Source organism: Triticum urartu, chromosome 4A, assembly GCF_056163025.1.
Source record: "Triticum urartu cultivar PI428250 chromosome 4A, HENAU_Tu73, whole genome shotgun sequence".
NCBI classification, from domain to species: Eukaryota; Viridiplantae; Streptophyta; class Magnoliopsida; order Poales; family Poaceae; genus Triticum; species Triticum urartu.
In genome coordinates this window covers 598,105,694-598,121,638 of record NC_141876.1, presented here as the reverse complement: position 1 = coordinate 598,121,638, position 15,945 = coordinate 598,105,694, and the positions used below count along the sequence as shown (strand labels likewise).

Genomic DNA, 15,945 nt, shown 5'->3' with positions numbered 1-15,945 from the left:
TTCGATCCACACACTTTCTCTTCTTTGTTATTGCAGATATAACCTTTCTGGAGTAACTTTTAGCTTTTTAATTTATTATCACACGTTTATGGATTAGTCTTCCGTTTCAGTCCTCCCACATGTAGTGTATTCCTTCAATTTTTTTATTGTCTTTGTTCCTTACCATCAACTATGATTCGGTCATAACGCAAAAAAATATGTTTCATTAGTCTAATTTGTTTATGTTACCACCTAACAAACTCATCTAAGACTTGTGAGAAAACTCTCTCGGACACTAGGCTGGATTGTGGTACACTCGAAAGAATCTCATCTTCAAACCTTTTTGTCTTTAGTGTACGATAACCAGTGGTCGATGAATTACATAGGTCAACCGCTGAAATCTCAATCTTTATGTAGAAAATTATATATGTTGCATACCATTTTATATATCTAGTCACAGCAAAGACACGGTAAGCTAGCTTAGCATGAACCTTTTGGCACTATGGTCTTTGCAATATGTACTTGTGGCAATAACTTGATATCGTCTAAGCTCCTTCACGCACAAGTTTGCTTTTTAAAAAGTTTTGATTTGCATAATCCACCATTCATAAATTTTGAACAACCAAAAGGATTTGTTGATCCCTCCTTTCCTAAACGTGCATGTGCCCTCCCCCCACGTGCGGCAACAACTATTGTATTTTTTTGTGTCCAAGCATCGTTCGTTATTCCCTAACAAAAAACACGAGGGCATGTTATGCTCTTTCATTAATTTGGGCCACATCAAGAGAGATCTGGCTTGCAACTAGCGGCCTGCCACACGCCCGATGGAATCTAGGTATGGCTAGACACCGCCATGGGCAAAACAAACGCTCGTTTGTTTAGTCCCACATCGGCCAGCCGAGGAGAGACGGTCTGGTTTATAAGGAAGAGCACTGCAGCTAGCATCGTCCCTTCGGGGACATCCGATAAAATTGGAATGATACAGAGAAGATTAGCATGGCCCTGCGCAAGGATGACACGCACAAATCGAGAAATGGTCCAAATTTTTTTGAGATTTCCGCTCAAGTCCCTGGAGCCTTTTTTCTTGCACTTGCATGTGCAGCTATTCATACAGAAAGGCCCTTTAGTTTCCTTTCTCTATCAGAAGAGCACAATGAGGTTATTCCTAAATGTGCATGTGCCCTCCCCCCACGTGCGGCAACAACTATAGTATTTTTTTGTGTCAAGCATCGTTTGTTATTCCCTAACAAAAAACACAAGGGCCCATTATGCTCTTCCATTAAATTTGGCCACATCAAGAGAGATCCGGCTTGCAACTGGCGGCCTGCCACGCGCCCTATGGAAAGGCCCTGGGCAAAACAAACGCTCGTTTGTTTAGTCCCACATCGGCCAGCCGGGGACAGTCGGACTGGTTTATAAGGCAGAGCGCCGCAGCTAGCATCATCCCTTCGGGGACATTCGATAAAATTGGAATGATACAGAGAAGATTAGCATGGCCCCTGCGCAAGGATGACACGCACAAATCGAGAAATGGTCCAAATTTTTTTGAGATTTCCGCGCAAGTCCCTGGAGCCTTCATTCTTGCACTTGCGTGTGCAGCTTTTCGTACAGAAAGGCCCTTTAGTTTCCTTTCTATATCAGAAGGGTCCTCAATATTGCCTTTTTAAATTTAGATCCACATGCTTTCTCTTCTTTGTTATAGCAGATATAACCTTTCAGTAGTAACTTTTGAGCTTTTTAAACTATTATCACATGTTTCTGGAGTAGCCTTCAGTTTCAGTCCTCCTACATCTAGTGTATTCCTTCAATTTTTTATTGTCTTTGTTTCTTACCCTTAACTTTGATTCGGTCATAACGCAAAAAATATGTTTAATTAGTCTAATTTGATTATCTTACCACCTAACAAACTCATCTAAGACTTGTGAGAAAACTCTCTCGGACACTAGTGCTGGATTCTGGTACACTTGAAAGAATCTCTTCTTCAAACCTTTCTATCTTTAGTGTACAATAACTAGTGGTCGATGAATTGCGTAGGTCACAACTGGTGAACCCTCAATCTTCGTGTAGAAAAGTATATATGTTGCATACCATTTTATATATCTAGTCACACCAAATACACGGTAAGCTAGCTTAGCATGAACCTTTTGGCACTATGTTCTTTGCAATGTGTACTTGTGGCAACAACTTGATCGTCTAATCTCCTTCCCGCACAAGTTTGCCTTTCAAAAAGGTTTGTCGTTTTGCATAATCCACCTTTCATAAATTGTGAACAACCAAAAGGATTTGTTTATCCATCCTTTCCTAAACGTGCATGTGCCCTCCCCCCACGTGGGGCAAAAACTATAGTTTTCTTTTTAGTGTCCAAGCATCGCTCGTTATTCCCTCATGAAAAAACACGAGGGCCCGTTATGCTCTTCCATTAATTTGGGCCACATCAAGAGAGATCAGGCTTGCAACTGGCGGCCTGCCACACGCCCGATGGAATCTAGGTATGGCTGGACACTGCAGTGGGCAACACAAACGCTCATTTATTTAGTCCCACATCGTTCAGCCGGGGAGAGTCGGATTGGTTTATAAGGCAAAGCGCGGCAGCTAGCATCGTCCCTTCGGGGGCATCCGATAAAATTGTAACGATACAGAGAAGATTAGCATGGCCCCTGCGCAAGGATGACACACACAAATCGAGAAATGGTCCAATTTTTTTTGAGATTTTCCGCGCAAGTCACTGGAGCCTTCTTTTTTTGCACTTGCGTGTGCAGCTATTCGTACCGAAAGGCCCTTTAGTTTCCTTTCTCTATCAGAGAGGTCCTCAATACAGCCTTTTTAAATTTCGATCCACACACTTTCTCTTCTTTGTTATTGCAGATATAACCTTTCTGGAGTAACTTTTAGCTTTTTAATTTATTATCACACGTTTATGGATTAGTCTTCCATTTCAGTCCTCCCACATGTAGTGTATTCCTTCAATTTTTTTATTGTCTTTGTTCCTTACCATCAACTATGATTCGGTCATAACGCAAAAAAATATGTTTCATTAGTCTAATTTGTTTATGTTACCACCTAACAAACTCATCTAAGACTTGTGAGAAAACTCTCTCGGACACTAGGCTGGATTGTGGTACACTCGAAAGAATCTCATCTTCAAACCTTTTTGTCTTTAGTGTACGATAACCAGTGGTCGATGAATTACATAGGTCAACCGCTGAAATCTCAATCTTTATGTAGAAAATTATATATGTTGCATACCATTTTATATATCTAGTCACAGCAAAGACACGGTAAGCTAGCTTAGCATGAACCTTTTGGCACTATGGTCTTTGCAATATGTACTTGTGGCAATAACTTGATATCGTCTAAGCTCCTTCACGCACAAGTTTGCTTTTTAAAAAGTTTTGATTTGCATAATCCACCATTCATAAATTTTGAACAACCAAAAGGATTTGTTGATCCCTCCTTTCCTAAACGTGCATGTGCCCTCCCCCCACGTGCGGCAACAACTATTGTATTTTTTTGTGTCCAAGCATCGTTCGTTATTCCCTAACAAAAAACACGAGGGCATGTTATGCTCTTTCATTAATTTGGGCCACATCAAGAGAGATCTGGCTTGCAACTAGCGGCCTGCCACACGCCCGATGGAATCTAGGTATGGCTAGACACCGCCATGGGCAAAACAAACGCTCGTTTGTTTAGTCCCACATCGGCCAGCCGAGGAGAGACGGTCTGGTTTATAAGGAAGAGCACTGCAGCTAGCATCGTCCCTTCGGGGACATCCGATAAAATTGGAATGATACAGAGAAGATTAGCATGGCCCCTGCGCAAGGATGACACGCACAAATCGAGAAATGGTCCAAATTTTTTTGAGATTTCCGCGCAAGTCCCTGGAGCCTTTTTTCTTGCACTTGCATGTGCAGCTATTCATATAGAAAGGCCCTTTAGTTTCCTTTCTCTATCAGAAGAGCACAATGAGGTTATTCCTAAATGTGCATGTGCCCTCCCCCCACGTGCGGCAACAACTATAGTATTTTTTTGTGTCAAGCATCGTTTGTTATTCCCTAACAAAAAACACGAGGGCCCATTATGCTCTTCCATTAAATTTGGCCACATCAAGAGAGATCCGGCTTGCAACTGGCGGCCTGCCACGCGCCCTATGGAAAGGCCCTGGGCAAAACAAACGCTCGTTTGTTTAGTCCCACATCGGCCAGCCGGGGACAGTCGGACTGGTTTATAAGGCAGAGCGCCGCAGCTAGCATCATCCCTGGAACGATACAAAGAAGATTAGCATGGCCCCTGCGCAAGGATGACACGCACAAATCGAGAAATGGTCCAAATTTTATTTGAGATTTTCCGCGCAAATCACTGGAGCCTTGTTTCTTGCACTTGCGTGTGCAGCTATTCGTACCGAAAGGCCCTTTAGTTGTTGGGGAACGTTGCAGAAAACAAAAATTTTCCTACGGTTTCACCAAGATCCATCTAGGAGTTCATCTAGCAACGAGTGATCGGATTGCATCTACATACCTTTGTAGATCACGCGCGGAAGCGTTCAAAGAACGGGGATGAGGAAGGCGTACTCGACGTGATCCAAATCACCGGAGATCCTAGCGCCGAACGGACGGCACCTCCGCGTTCAACACATGTACGGTCAGCGTAACGTCTCCTCCTTCTTGATCCAGCAAGGGGGAAGGAGAGGTTGAGGAAGATGGCTCCAGCAGCAGCACGACGGCGTGGTGGTGATGGAGCTGCAGTACTCTGGCAGGGCTTCGCCAAGCACTATGGAGGAGGAGGAGGTGTTGGAGAGGGAGAGGGAGGCACCAAAGGCAAAAGGTGAGAGGTCCTTCCTTCCCCCCCGCTATATATAGGGGGCCTAGGTGGGGCGCCGGCCCTAGGAGATCCAATCTCCTAGGGGGGGCGGTGGCCAAGGGAGGAATCCCTCCTCCCCAAGGCACCTAGGAGGTGCCTTCCCCTTCTAGGACTCTTCCTTTAGGGTTTCCCCCACCCTAGGCGCATGGGCCCTAGAGGAAAGTGGCGCCCCAGACCACTTTGGGCTGGATCCCTTCCCACTTCAGCCCATGGGGCCCTCCGGGATAGGTGGCCCAACCGGTGGACCCCCGGGACCCCATTCATATATTGTGAACAACCAAAAGGATTTGTTGATCCCTCCTTTCCTAAACGTGCATGTGCCCTCCCTCCACGTGCGGCAACAACTATAGTATTTTTTGTGTCGAAGCATCATTCGTTATTCCCTAACAAAAAACACGAGGGCTCGTTATGCTCTTCCATTACTTTGGGCCACATCAAGAGAGATCCGGTTTGCAACTGGCGGCTCGCCGCGCGCCCGATGGAGTCTTGATTTGGCAGGACAACGCCATGGGCAAAACAAACGCTCGTTTGTTTAGTCCCACATCGTCCAGCGAGGGAGTGTCGGACTGGTTTATAAGGAAGAGCGCCGCAGCTAGCATCGTCCCTTCGGGGACATTCGATAAAATTGGAATGATACAGAGAAGATTAGCATGGCCCCTGCGCAAGGATGACACGCACAAATCGAGAAATGGTCCAAATTTTTTTGAGATTTCCGCGCAAGTCCCTGGAGCCTTCATTCTTGCACTTGCGTGTGCAGCTTTTCGTACAGAAAGGCCCTTTAGTTTCCTTTCTATATCAGAAGGGTCCTCAATATTGCCTTTTTAAATTTAGATCCACATGCTTTCTCTTCTTTGTTATAGCAGATATAACCTTTCAGTAGTAACTTTTGAGCTTTTTAAACTATTATCACATGTTTCTGGAGTAGCCTTCAGTTTCAGTCCTCCTACATCTAGTGTATTCCTTCAATTTTTTATTGTCTTTGTTTCTTACCCTTAACTTTGATTCGGTCATAACGCAAAAAATATGTTTAATTAGTCTAATTTGATTATCTTACCACCTAACAAACTCATCTAAGACTTGTGAGAAAACTCTCTCGGACACTAGTGCTGGATTCTGGTACACTTGAAAGAATCTCTTCTTCAAACCTTTCTATCTTTAGTGTACAATAACTAGTGGTCGATGGATTGCGTAGGTCACAACTGGTGAACCCTCAATCTTCGTGTAGAAAAGTATATATGTTGCATACCATTTTATATATCTAGTCACACCAAATACACGGTAAGCTAGCTTAGCATGAACCTTTTGGCACTATGTTCTTTGCAATGTGTACTTGTGGCAACAACTTGATCGTCTAATCTCCTTCCCGCACAAGTTTGCCTTTCAAAAAGGTTTGTCGTTTTGCATAATCCACCTTTCATAAATTGTGAACAACCAAAAGGATTTGTTTATCCATCCTTTCCTAAACGTGCATGTGCCCTCCCCCCACGTGGGGCAAAAACTATAGTTTTCTTTTTAGTGTCCAAGCATCGCTCGTTATTCCCTCATGAAAAAACACGAGGGCCCGTTATGCTCTTCCATTAATTTGGGCCACATCAAGAGAGATCAGGCTTGCAACTGGCGGCCTGCCACACGCCCGATGGAATCTAGGTATGGCTGGACACTGCAGTGGGCAACACAAACGCTCATTTATTTAGTCCCACATCGTTCAGCCGGGGAGAGTCGGATTGGTTTATAAGGCAAAGCGCGGCAGCTAGCATCGTCCCTTCGGGGGCATCCGATAAAATTGTAACGATATAGAGAAGATTAGCATGGCCCCTGCGCAAGGATGACACACACAAATCGAGAAATGGTCCAATTTTTTTTGAGATTTTCCGCGCAAGTCACTGGAGCCTTCTTTTTTTGCACTTGCGTGTGCAGCTATTCGTACCGAAAGGCCCTTTAGTTTCCTTTCTCTATCAGAGAGGTCCTCAATACAGCCTTTTTAAATTTCGATCCACACACTTTCTCTTCTTTGTTATTGCAGATATAACCTTTCTGGAGTAACTTTTAGCTTTTTAATTTATTATCACACGTTTATGGATTAGTCTTCCGTTTCAGTCCTCCCACATGTAGTGTATTCCTTCAATTTTTTTATTGTCTTTGTTCCTTACCATCAACTATGATTCGGTCATAACGCAAAAAAATATGTTTCATTAGTCTAATTTGTTTATGTTACCACCTAACAAACTCATCTAAGACTTGTGAGAAAACTCTCTCGGACACTAGGCTGGATTGTGGTACACTCGAAAGAATCTCATCTTCAAACCTTTTTGTCTTTAGTGTACGATAACCAGTGGTCGATGAATTACATAGGTCAACCGCTGAAATCTCAATCTTTATGTAGAAAATTATATATGTTGCATACCATTTTATATATCTAGTCACAGCAAAGACACGGTAAGCTAGCTTAGCATGAACCTTTTGGCACTATGGTCTTTGCAATATGTACTTGTGGCAATAACTTGATATCGTCTAAGCTCCTTCACGCACAAGTTTGCTTTTTAAAAAGTTTTGATTTGCATAATCCACCATTCATAAATTTTGAACAACCAAAAGGATTTGTTGATCCCTCCTTTCCTAAACGTGCATGTGCCCTCCCCCCACGTGCGGCAACAACTATTGTATTTTTTTGTGTCCAAGCATCGTTCGTTATTCCCTAACAAAAAACACGAGGGCATGTTATGCTCTTTCATTAATTTGGGCCACATCAAGAGAGATCTGGCTTGCAACTAGCGGCCTGCCACACGCCCGATGGAATCTAGGTATGGCTAGACACCGCCATGGGCAAAACAAACGCTCGTTTGTTTAGTCCCACATCGGCCAGCCGAGGAGAGACGGTCTGGTTTATAAGGAAGAGCACTGCAGCTAGCATCGTCCCTTCGGGGACATCCGATAAAATTGGAATGATACAGAGAAGATTAGCATGGCCCCTGCGCAAGGATGACACGCACAAATCGAGAAATGGTCCAAATTTTTTTGAGATTTCCGCGCAAGTCCCTGGAGCCTTTTTTCTTGCACTTGCATGTGCAGCTATTCATACAGAAAGGCCCTTTAGTTTCCTTTCTCTATCAGAAGAGCACAATGAGGTTATTCCTAAATGTGCATGTGCCCTCCCCCCACGTGCGGCAACAACTATAGTATTTTTTTGTGTCAAGCATCGTTTGTTATTCCCTAACAAAAAACACGAGGGCCCATTATGCTCTTCCATTAAATTTGGCCACATCAAGAGAGATCCGGCTTGCAACTGGCGGCCTGCCACGCGCCCTATGGAAAGGCCCTGGGCAAAACAAACGCTCGTTTGTTTAGTCCCACATCGGCCAGCCGGGGACAGTCGGACTGGTTTATAAGGCAGAGCGCCGCAGCTAGCATCATCCCTGGAACGATACAAAGAAGATTAGCATGGCCCCTGCGCAAGGATGACACGCACAAATCGAGAAATGGTCCAAATTTTATTTGAGATTTTCCGCGCAAATCACTGGAGCCTTGTTTCTTGCACTTGCGTGTGCAGCTATTCGTACCGAAAGGCCCTTTAGTTGTTGGGGAACGTTGCAGAAAACAAAAATTTTCCTACGGTTTCACCAAGATCCATCTAGGAGTTCATCTAGCAACGAGTGATCGGATTGCATCTACATACCTTTGTAGATCACGCGCGGAAGCGTTCAAAGAACGGGGATGAGGAAGGCGTACTCGACGTGATCCAAATCACCGGAGATCCTAGCGCCGAACGGACGGCAGCTCCGCGTTCAACACATGTACGGTCAGCGTAACGTCTCCTCCTTCTTGATCCAGCAAGGGGGAAGGAGAGGTTGAGGAAGATGGCTCCAGCAGCAGCACGACGGCGTGGTGGTGATGGAGCTGCAGTACTCTGGCAGGGCTTCGCCAAGCACTATGGAGGAGGAGGAGGTGTTGGAGAGGGAGAGGGAGGCACCAAAGGCAAAAGGTGAGAGGTCCTTCCTTCCCCCCCGCTATATATAGGGGGCCTAGGTGGGGCGCCGGCCCTAGGAGATCCAATCTCCTAGGGGGGGCGGTGGCCAAGGGAGGAATCCCTCCTCCCCAAGGCACCTAGGAGGTGCCTTCCCCTTCTAGGACTCTTCCTTTAGGGTTTCCCCCACCCTAGGCGCATGGGCCCTAGAGGAAAGTGGCGCCCCAGACCACTTTGGGCTGGATCCCTTCCCACTTCAGCCCATGGGGCCCTCCGGGATAGGTGGCCCAACCGGTGGACCCCCGGGACCCCATTCATATATTGTGAACAACCAAAAGGATTTGTTGATCCCTCCTTTCCTAAACGTGCATGTGCCCTCCCTCCACGTGCGGCAACAACTATAGTATTTTTTGTGTCGAAGCATCATTCGTTATTCCCTAACAAAAAACACGAGGGCTCGTTATGCTCTTCCATTACTTTGGGCCACATCAAGAGAGATCCGGTTTGCAACTGGCGGCTCGCCGCGCGCCCGATGGAGTCTTGATTTGGCAGGACAACGCCATGGGCAAAACAAACGCTCGTTTGTTTAGTCCCACATCGTCCAGCGAGGGAGTGTCGGACTGGTTTATAAGGAAGAGCGCCGCAGCTAGCATCGTCCCTTCGGGGACATTCGATAAAATTGGAATGATACAGAGAAGATTAGCATGGCCCCTGCGCAAGGATGACACGCACAAATCGAGAAATGGTCCAAATTTTTTTGAGATTTCCGCGCAAGTCCCTGGAGCCTTCATTCTTGCACTTGCGTGTGCAGCTTTTCGTACAGAAAGGCCCTTTAGTTTCCTTTCTATATCAGAAGGGTCCTCAATATTGCCTTTTTAAATTTAGATCCACATGCTTTCTCTTCTTTGTTATAGCAGATATAACCTTTCAGTAGTAACTTTTGAGCTTTTTAAACTATTATCACATGTTTCTGGAGTAGCCTTCAGTTTCAGTCCTCCTACATCTAGTGTATTCCTTCAATTTTTTATTGTCTTTGTTTCTTACCCTTAACTTTGATTCGGTCATAACGCAAAAAATATGTTTAATTAGTCTAATTTGATTATCTTACCACCTAACAAACTCATCTAAGACTTGTGAGAAAACTCTCTCGGACACTAGTGCTGGATTCTGGTACACTTGAAAGAATCTCTTCTTCAAACCTTTCTATCTTTAGTGTACAATAACTAGTGGTCGATGAATTGCGTAGGTCACAACTGGTGAACCCTCAATCTTCGTGTAGAAAAGTATATATGTTGCATACCATTTTATATATCTAGTCACACCAAATACACGGTAAGCTAGCTTAGCATGAACCTTTTGGCACTATGTTCTTTGCAATGTGTACTTGTGGCAACAACTTGATCGTCTAATCTCCTTCCCGCACAAGTTTGCCTTTCAAAAAGGTTTGTCGTTTTGCATAATCCACCTTTCATAAATTGTGAACAACCAAAAGGATTTGTTTATCCATCCTTTCCTAAACGTGCATGTGCCGTCCCCCCACGTGGGGCAAAAACTATAGTTTTCTTTTTAGTGTCCAAGCATCGCTCGTTATTCCCTCATGAAAAAACACGAGGGCCCGTTATGCTCTTCCATTAATTTGGGCCACATCAAGAGAGATCAGGCTTGCAACTGGCGGCCTGCCACACGCCCGATGGAATCTAGGTATGGCTGGACACTGCAGTGGGCAACACAAACGCTCATTTATTTAGTCCCACATCGTTCAGCCGGGGAGAGTCGGATTGGTTTATAAGGCAAAGCGCGGCAGCTAGCATCGTCCCTTCGGGGGCATCCGATAAAATTGTAACGATACAGAGAAGATTAGCATGGCCCCTGCGCAAGGATGACACACACAAATCGAGAAATGGTCCAATTTTTTTTGAGATTTTCCGCGCAAGTCACTGGAGCCTTCTTTTTTTGCACTTGCGTGTGCAGCTATTCGTACCGAAAGGCCCTTTAGTTTCCTTTCTCTATCAGAGAGGTCCTCAATACAGCCTTTTTAAATTTCGATCCACACACTTTCTCTTCTTTGTTATTGCAGATATAACCTTTCTGGAGTAACTTTTAGCTTTTTAATTTATTATCACACGTTTATGGATTAGTCTTCCGTTTCAGTCCTCCCACATGTAGTGTATTCCTTCAATTTTTTTATTGTCTTTGTTCCTTACCATCAACTATGATTCGGTCATAACGCAAAAAAATATGTTTCATTAGTCTAATTTGTTTATGTTACCACCTAACAAACTCATCTAAGACTTGTGAGAAAACTCTCTCGGACACTAGGCTGGATTGTGGTACACTCGAAAGAATCTCATCTTCAAACCTTTTTGTCTTTAGTGTACGATAACCAGTGGTCGATGAATTACATAGGTCAACCGCTGAAATCTCAATATTTATGTAGAAAATTATATATGTTGCATACCATTTTATATATCTAGTCACAGCAAAGACACGGTAAGCTAGCTTAGCATGAACCTTTTGGCACTATGGTCTTTGCAATATGTACTTGTGGCAATAACTTGATATCGTCTAAGCTCCTTCACGCACAAGTTTGCTTTTTAAAAAGTTTTGATTTGCATAATCCACCATTCATAAATTTTGAACAACCAAAAGGATTTGTTGATCCCTCCTTTCCTAAACGTGCATGTGCCCTCCCCCCACGTGCGGCAACAACTATTGTATTTTTTTGTGTCCAAGCATCGTTCGTTATTCCCTAACAAAAAACACGAGGGCATGTTATGCTCTTTCATTAATTTGGGCCACATCAAGAGAGATCTGGCTTGCAACTAGCGGCCTGCCACACGCCCGATGGAATCTAGGTATGGCTAGACACCGCCATGGGCAAAACAAACGCTCGTTTGTTTAGTCCCACATCGGCCAGCCGAGGAGAGACGGTCTGGTTTATAAGGAAGAGCACTGCAGCTAGCATCGTCCCTTCGGGGACATCCGATAAAATTGGAATGATACAGAGAAGATTAGCATGGCCCCTGCGCAAGGATGACACGCACAAATCGAGAAATGGTCCAAATTTTTTTGAGATTTCCGCGCAAGTCCCTGGAGCCTTTTTTCTTGCACTTGCATGTGCAGCTATTCATATAGAAAGGCCCTTTAGTTTCCTTTCTCTATCAGAAGAGCACAATGAGGTTATTCCTAAATGTGCATGTGCCCTCCCCCCACGTGCGGCAACAACTATAGTATTTTTTTGTGTCAAGCATCGTTTGTTATTCCCTAACAAAAAACACGAGGGCCCATTATGCTCTTCCATTAAATTTGGCCACATCAAGAGAGATCCGGCTTGCAACTGGCGGCCTGCCACGCGCCCTATGGAAAGGCCCTGGGCAAAACAAACGCTCGTTTGTTTAGTCCCACATCGGCCAGCCGGGGACAGTCGGACTGGTTTATAAGGCAGAGCGCCGCAGCTAGCATCATCCCTGGAACGATACAAAGAAGATTAGCATGGCCCCTGCGCAAGGATGACACGCACAAATCGAGAAATGGTCCAAATTTTATTTGAGATTTTCCGCGCAAATCACTGGAGCCTTGTTTCTTGCACTTGCGTGTGCAGCTATTCGTACCGAAAGGCCCTTTAGTTGTTGGGGAACGTTGCAGAAAACAAAAATTTTCCTACGGTTTCACCAAGATCCATCTAGGAGTTCATCTAGCAACGAGTGATCGGATTGCATCTACATACCTTTGTAGATCACGCGCGGAAGCGTTCAAAGAACGGGGATGAGGAAGGCGTACTCGACGTGATCCAAATCACCGGAGATCCTAGCGCCGAACGGACGGCACCTCCGCGTTCAACACATGTACGGTCAGCGTAACGTCTCCTCCTTCTTGATCCAGCAAGGGGGAAGGAGAGGTTGAGGAAGATGGCTCCAGCAGCAGCACGACGGCGTGGTGGTGATGGAGCTGCAGTACTCTGGCAGGGCTTCGCCAAGCACTATGGAGGAGGAGGAGGTGTTGGAGAGGGAGAGGGAGGCACCAAAGGCAAAAGGTGAGAGGTCCTTCCTTCCCCCCCGCTATATATAGGGGGCCTAGGTGGGGCGCCGGCCCTAGGAGATCCAATCTCCTAGGGGGGCGGTGGCCAAGGGAGGAATCCCTCCTCCCCAAGGCACCTAGGAGGTGCCTTCCCCTTCTAGGACTCTTCCTTTAGGGTTTCCCCCACCCTAGGCGCATGGGCCCTAGAGGAAAGTGGCGCCCCAGACCACTTTGGGCTGGATCCCTTCCCACTTCAGCCCATGGGGCCCTCCGGGATAGGTGGCCCAACCGGTGGACCCCCGGGACCCCATTCATATATTGTGAGCAACCAAAAGGATTTGTTGATCCCTCCTTTCCTAAACGTGCATGTGCCCTCCCTCCACGTGCGGCAACAACTATAGTATTTTTTGTGTCGAAGCATCATTCGTTATTCCCTAACAAAAAACACGAGGGCTCGTTATGCTCTTCCATTACTTTGGGCCACATCAAGAGAGATCCGGTTTGCAACTGGCGGCTCGCCGCGCGCCCGATGGAGTCTTGATTTGGCAGGACAACGCCATGGGCAAAACAAACGCTCGTTTGTTTAGTCCCACATCGTCCAGCGAGGGAGTGTCGGACTGGTTTATAAGGAAGAGCGCCGCAGCTAGCATCGTCCCTTCGGGGACATTCGATAAAATTGGAATGATACAGAGAAGATTAGCATGGCCCCTGCGCAAGGATGACACGCACAAATCGAGAAATGGTCCAAATTTTTTTGAGATTTCCGCACAAGTCCCTGGAGCCTTCATTCTTGCACTTGCGTGTGCAGCTTTTCGTACAGAAAGGCCCTTTAGTTTCCTTTCTATATCAGAAGGGTCCTCAATATTGCCTTTTTAAATTTAGATCCACATGCTTTCTCTTCTTTGTTATAGCAGATATAACCTTTCAGTAGTAACTTTTGAGCTTTTTAAACTATTATCACATGTTTCTGGAGTAGCCTTCAGTTTCAGTCCTCCTACATCTAGTGTATTCCTTCAATTTTTTATTGTCTTTGTTTCTTACCCTTAACTTTGATTCGGTCATAACGCAAAAAATATGTTTAATTAGTCTAATTTGATTATCTTACCACCTAACAAACTCATCTAAGACTTGTGAGAAAACTCTCTCGGACACTAGTGCTGGATTCTGGTACACTTGAAAGAATCTCTTCTTCAAACCTTTCTATCTTTAGTGTACAATAACTAGTGGTCGATGAATTGCGTAGGTCACAACTGGTGAACCCTCAATCTTCGTGTAGAAAAGTATATATGTTGCATACCATTTTATATATCTAGTCACACCAAATACACGGTAAGCTAGCTTAGCATGAACCTTTTGGCACTATGTTCTTTGCAATGTGTACTTGTGGCAACAACTTGATCGTCTAATCTCCTTCCCGCACAAGTTTGCCTTTCAAAAAGGTTTGTCGTTTTGCATAATCCACCTTTCATAAATTGTGAACAACCAAAAGGATTTGTTTATCCATCCTTTCCTAAACGTGCATGTGCCCTCCCCCCACGTGGGGCAAAAACTATAGTTTTCTTTTTAGTGTCCATGCATCGCTCGTTATTCCCTCATGAAAAAACACGAGGGCCCGTTATGCTCTTCCATTAATTTGGGCCACATCAAGAGAGATCAGGCTTGCAACTGGCGGCCTGCCACACGCCCGATGGAATCTAGGTATGGCTGGACACTGCAGTGGGCAACACAAACGCTCATTTATTTAGTCCCACATCGTTCAGCCGGGGAGAGTCGGATTGGTTTATAAGGCAAAGCGCGGCAGCTAGCATCGTCCCTTCGGGGGCATCCGATAAAATTGTAACGATACAGAGAAGATTAGCATGGCCCCTGCGCAAGGATGACACACACAAATCGAGAAATGGTCCAATTTTTTTTGAGATTTTCCGCGCAAGTCACTGGAGCCTTCTTTTTTTGCACTTGCGTGTGCAGCTATTCGTACCGAAAGGCCCTTTAGTTTCCTTTCTCTATCAGAGAGGTCCTCAATACAGCCTTTTTAAATTTCGATCCACACACTTTCTCTTCTTTGTTATTGCAGATATAACCTTTCTGGAGTAACTTTTAGCTTTTTAATTTATTATCACACGTTTATGGATTAGTCTTCCGTTTCAGTCCTCCCACATGTAGTGTATTCCTTCAATTTTTTTATTGTCTTTGTTCCTTACCATCAACTATGATTCGGTCATAACGCAAAAAAATATGTTTCATTAGTCTAATTTTTTTATGTTACCACCTAACAAACTCATCTAAGACTTGTGAGAAAACTCTCTCGGACACTAGGCTGGATTGTGGTACACTCGAAAGAATCTCATCTTCAAACCTTTTTGTCTTTAGTGTACGATAACCAGTGGTCGATGAATTACATAGGTCAACCGCTGAAATCTCAATCTTTATGTAGAAAATTATATATGTTGCATACCATTTTATATATCTAGTCACAGCAAAGACACGGTAAGCTAGCTTAGCATGAACCTATTGGCACTATGGTCTTTGCAATATGTACTTGTGGCAATAACTTGATATCGTCTAAGCTCCTTCACGCACAAGTTTGCTTTTTAAAAAGTTTTGATTTGCATAATCCACCATTCATAAATTTTGAACAACCAAAAGGATTTGTTGATCCCTCCTTTCCTAAACGTGCATGTGCCCTCCCCCCACGTGCGGCAACAACTATTGTATTTTTTTGTGTCCAAGCATCGTTCGTTATTCCCTAACAAAAAACACGAGGGCATGTTATGCTCTTTCATTAATTTGGGCCACATCAAGAGAGATCTGGCTTGCAACTAGCGGCCTGCCACACGCCCGATGGAATCTAGGTATGGCTAGACACCGCCATGGGCAAAACAAACGCTCGTTTGTTTAGTCCCACATCGGCCAGCCGAGGAGAGACGGTCTGGTTTATAAGGAAGAGCACTGCAGCTAGCATCGTCCCTTCGGGGACATCCGATAAAATTGGAATGATACAGAGAAGATTAGCATGGCCCCTGCGCAAGGATGACACGCACAAATCGAGAAATGGTCCAAATTTTTTTGAGATTTCCGCGCAAGTCCCTGGAGCCTTTTTTCTTGCACTTGCATGTGCAGCTATTCATACA

The 15,945-nt window shown here is 44.9% G+C and overlaps 16 non-coding genes across 16 annotated transcripts; all 16 read left to right on the top strand.

The window, feature by feature from the left end:
• The first annotated feature begins 925 nt into the window (after positions 1 to 925).
• On the top strand, positions 926 to 1,027 carry LOC147977100 (U6 spliceosomal RNA). Its single transcript, XR_015602324.1, has one exon. It is a non-coding gene; the product is annotated as a U6 spliceosomal RNA (small nuclear RNA).
• A 394-nt stretch (positions 1,028 to 1,421) lies between these two features.
• On the top strand, positions 1,422 to 1,524 carry LOC147977099 (U6 spliceosomal RNA). The gene has a single exon (XR_015602314.1). It is a non-coding gene; the product is annotated as a U6 spliceosomal RNA (small nuclear RNA).
• Positions 1,525 to 2,579: 1,055 nt separating this feature from the next.
• On the top strand, positions 2,580 to 2,682 carry LOC147977098 (U6 spliceosomal RNA). Its single transcript, XR_015602317.1, has one exon. It is a non-coding gene; the product is annotated as a U6 spliceosomal RNA (small nuclear RNA).
• Positions 2,683 to 3,733: 1,051 nt separating this feature from the next.
• Positions 3,734 to 3,836, top strand: LOC147977097 (U6 spliceosomal RNA). The gene has a single exon (XR_015602367.1). It is a non-coding gene; the product is annotated as a U6 spliceosomal RNA (small nuclear RNA).
• Positions 3,837 to 4,207: 371 nt separating this feature from the next.
• LOC147977096 (U6 spliceosomal RNA) lies at positions 4,208 to 4,312 on the top strand. The gene has a single exon (XR_015602336.1). It is a non-coding gene; the product is annotated as a U6 spliceosomal RNA (small nuclear RNA).
• A 1,124-nt stretch (positions 4,313 to 5,436) lies between these two features.
• LOC147977095 (U6 spliceosomal RNA) lies at positions 5,437 to 5,539 on the top strand. Its single transcript, XR_015602360.1, has one exon. It is a non-coding gene; the product is annotated as a U6 spliceosomal RNA (small nuclear RNA).
• Positions 5,540 to 6,594: 1,055 nt separating this feature from the next.
• LOC147977094 (U6 spliceosomal RNA) lies at positions 6,595 to 6,697 on the top strand. The gene has a single exon (XR_015602322.1). It is a non-coding gene; the product is annotated as a U6 spliceosomal RNA (small nuclear RNA).
• Positions 6,698 to 7,748: 1,051 nt separating this feature from the next.
• Positions 7,749 to 7,851, top strand: LOC147977093 (U6 spliceosomal RNA). Its single transcript, XR_015602366.1, has one exon. It is a non-coding gene; the product is annotated as a U6 spliceosomal RNA (small nuclear RNA).
• Positions 7,852 to 8,222: 371 nt separating this feature from the next.
• LOC147977092 (U6 spliceosomal RNA) lies at positions 8,223 to 8,327 on the top strand. Its single transcript, XR_015602335.1, has one exon. It is a non-coding gene; the product is annotated as a U6 spliceosomal RNA (small nuclear RNA).
• A 1,124-nt stretch (positions 8,328 to 9,451) lies between these two features.
• Positions 9,452 to 9,554, top strand: LOC147977091 (U6 spliceosomal RNA). The gene has a single exon (XR_015602359.1). It is a non-coding gene; the product is annotated as a U6 spliceosomal RNA (small nuclear RNA).
• A 1,055-nt stretch (positions 9,555 to 10,609) lies between these two features.
• LOC147977090 (U6 spliceosomal RNA) lies at positions 10,610 to 10,712 on the top strand. Its single transcript, XR_015602316.1, has one exon. It is a non-coding gene; the product is annotated as a U6 spliceosomal RNA (small nuclear RNA).
• A 1,051-nt stretch (positions 10,713 to 11,763) lies between these two features.
• LOC147977089 (U6 spliceosomal RNA) lies at positions 11,764 to 11,866 on the top strand. The gene has a single exon (XR_015602365.1). It is a non-coding gene; the product is annotated as a U6 spliceosomal RNA (small nuclear RNA).
• Positions 11,867 to 12,237: 371 nt separating this feature from the next.
• On the top strand, positions 12,238 to 12,342 carry LOC147977088 (U6 spliceosomal RNA). Its single transcript, XR_015602334.1, has one exon. It is a non-coding gene; the product is annotated as a U6 spliceosomal RNA (small nuclear RNA).
• Positions 12,343 to 13,465: 1,123 nt separating this feature from the next.
• Positions 13,466 to 13,568, top strand: LOC147977087 (U6 spliceosomal RNA). The gene has a single exon (XR_015602358.1). It is a non-coding gene; the product is annotated as a U6 spliceosomal RNA (small nuclear RNA).
• Positions 13,569 to 14,623: 1,055 nt separating this feature from the next.
• LOC147977086 (U6 spliceosomal RNA) lies at positions 14,624 to 14,726 on the top strand. The gene has a single exon (XR_015602315.1). It is a non-coding gene; the product is annotated as a U6 spliceosomal RNA (small nuclear RNA).
• A 1,051-nt stretch (positions 14,727 to 15,777) lies between these two features.
• LOC147977085 (U6 spliceosomal RNA) lies at positions 15,778 to 15,880 on the top strand. The gene has a single exon (XR_015602364.1). It is a non-coding gene; the product is annotated as a U6 spliceosomal RNA (small nuclear RNA).
• The last annotated feature ends 65 nt before the right edge of the window (positions 15,881 to 15,945 follow it).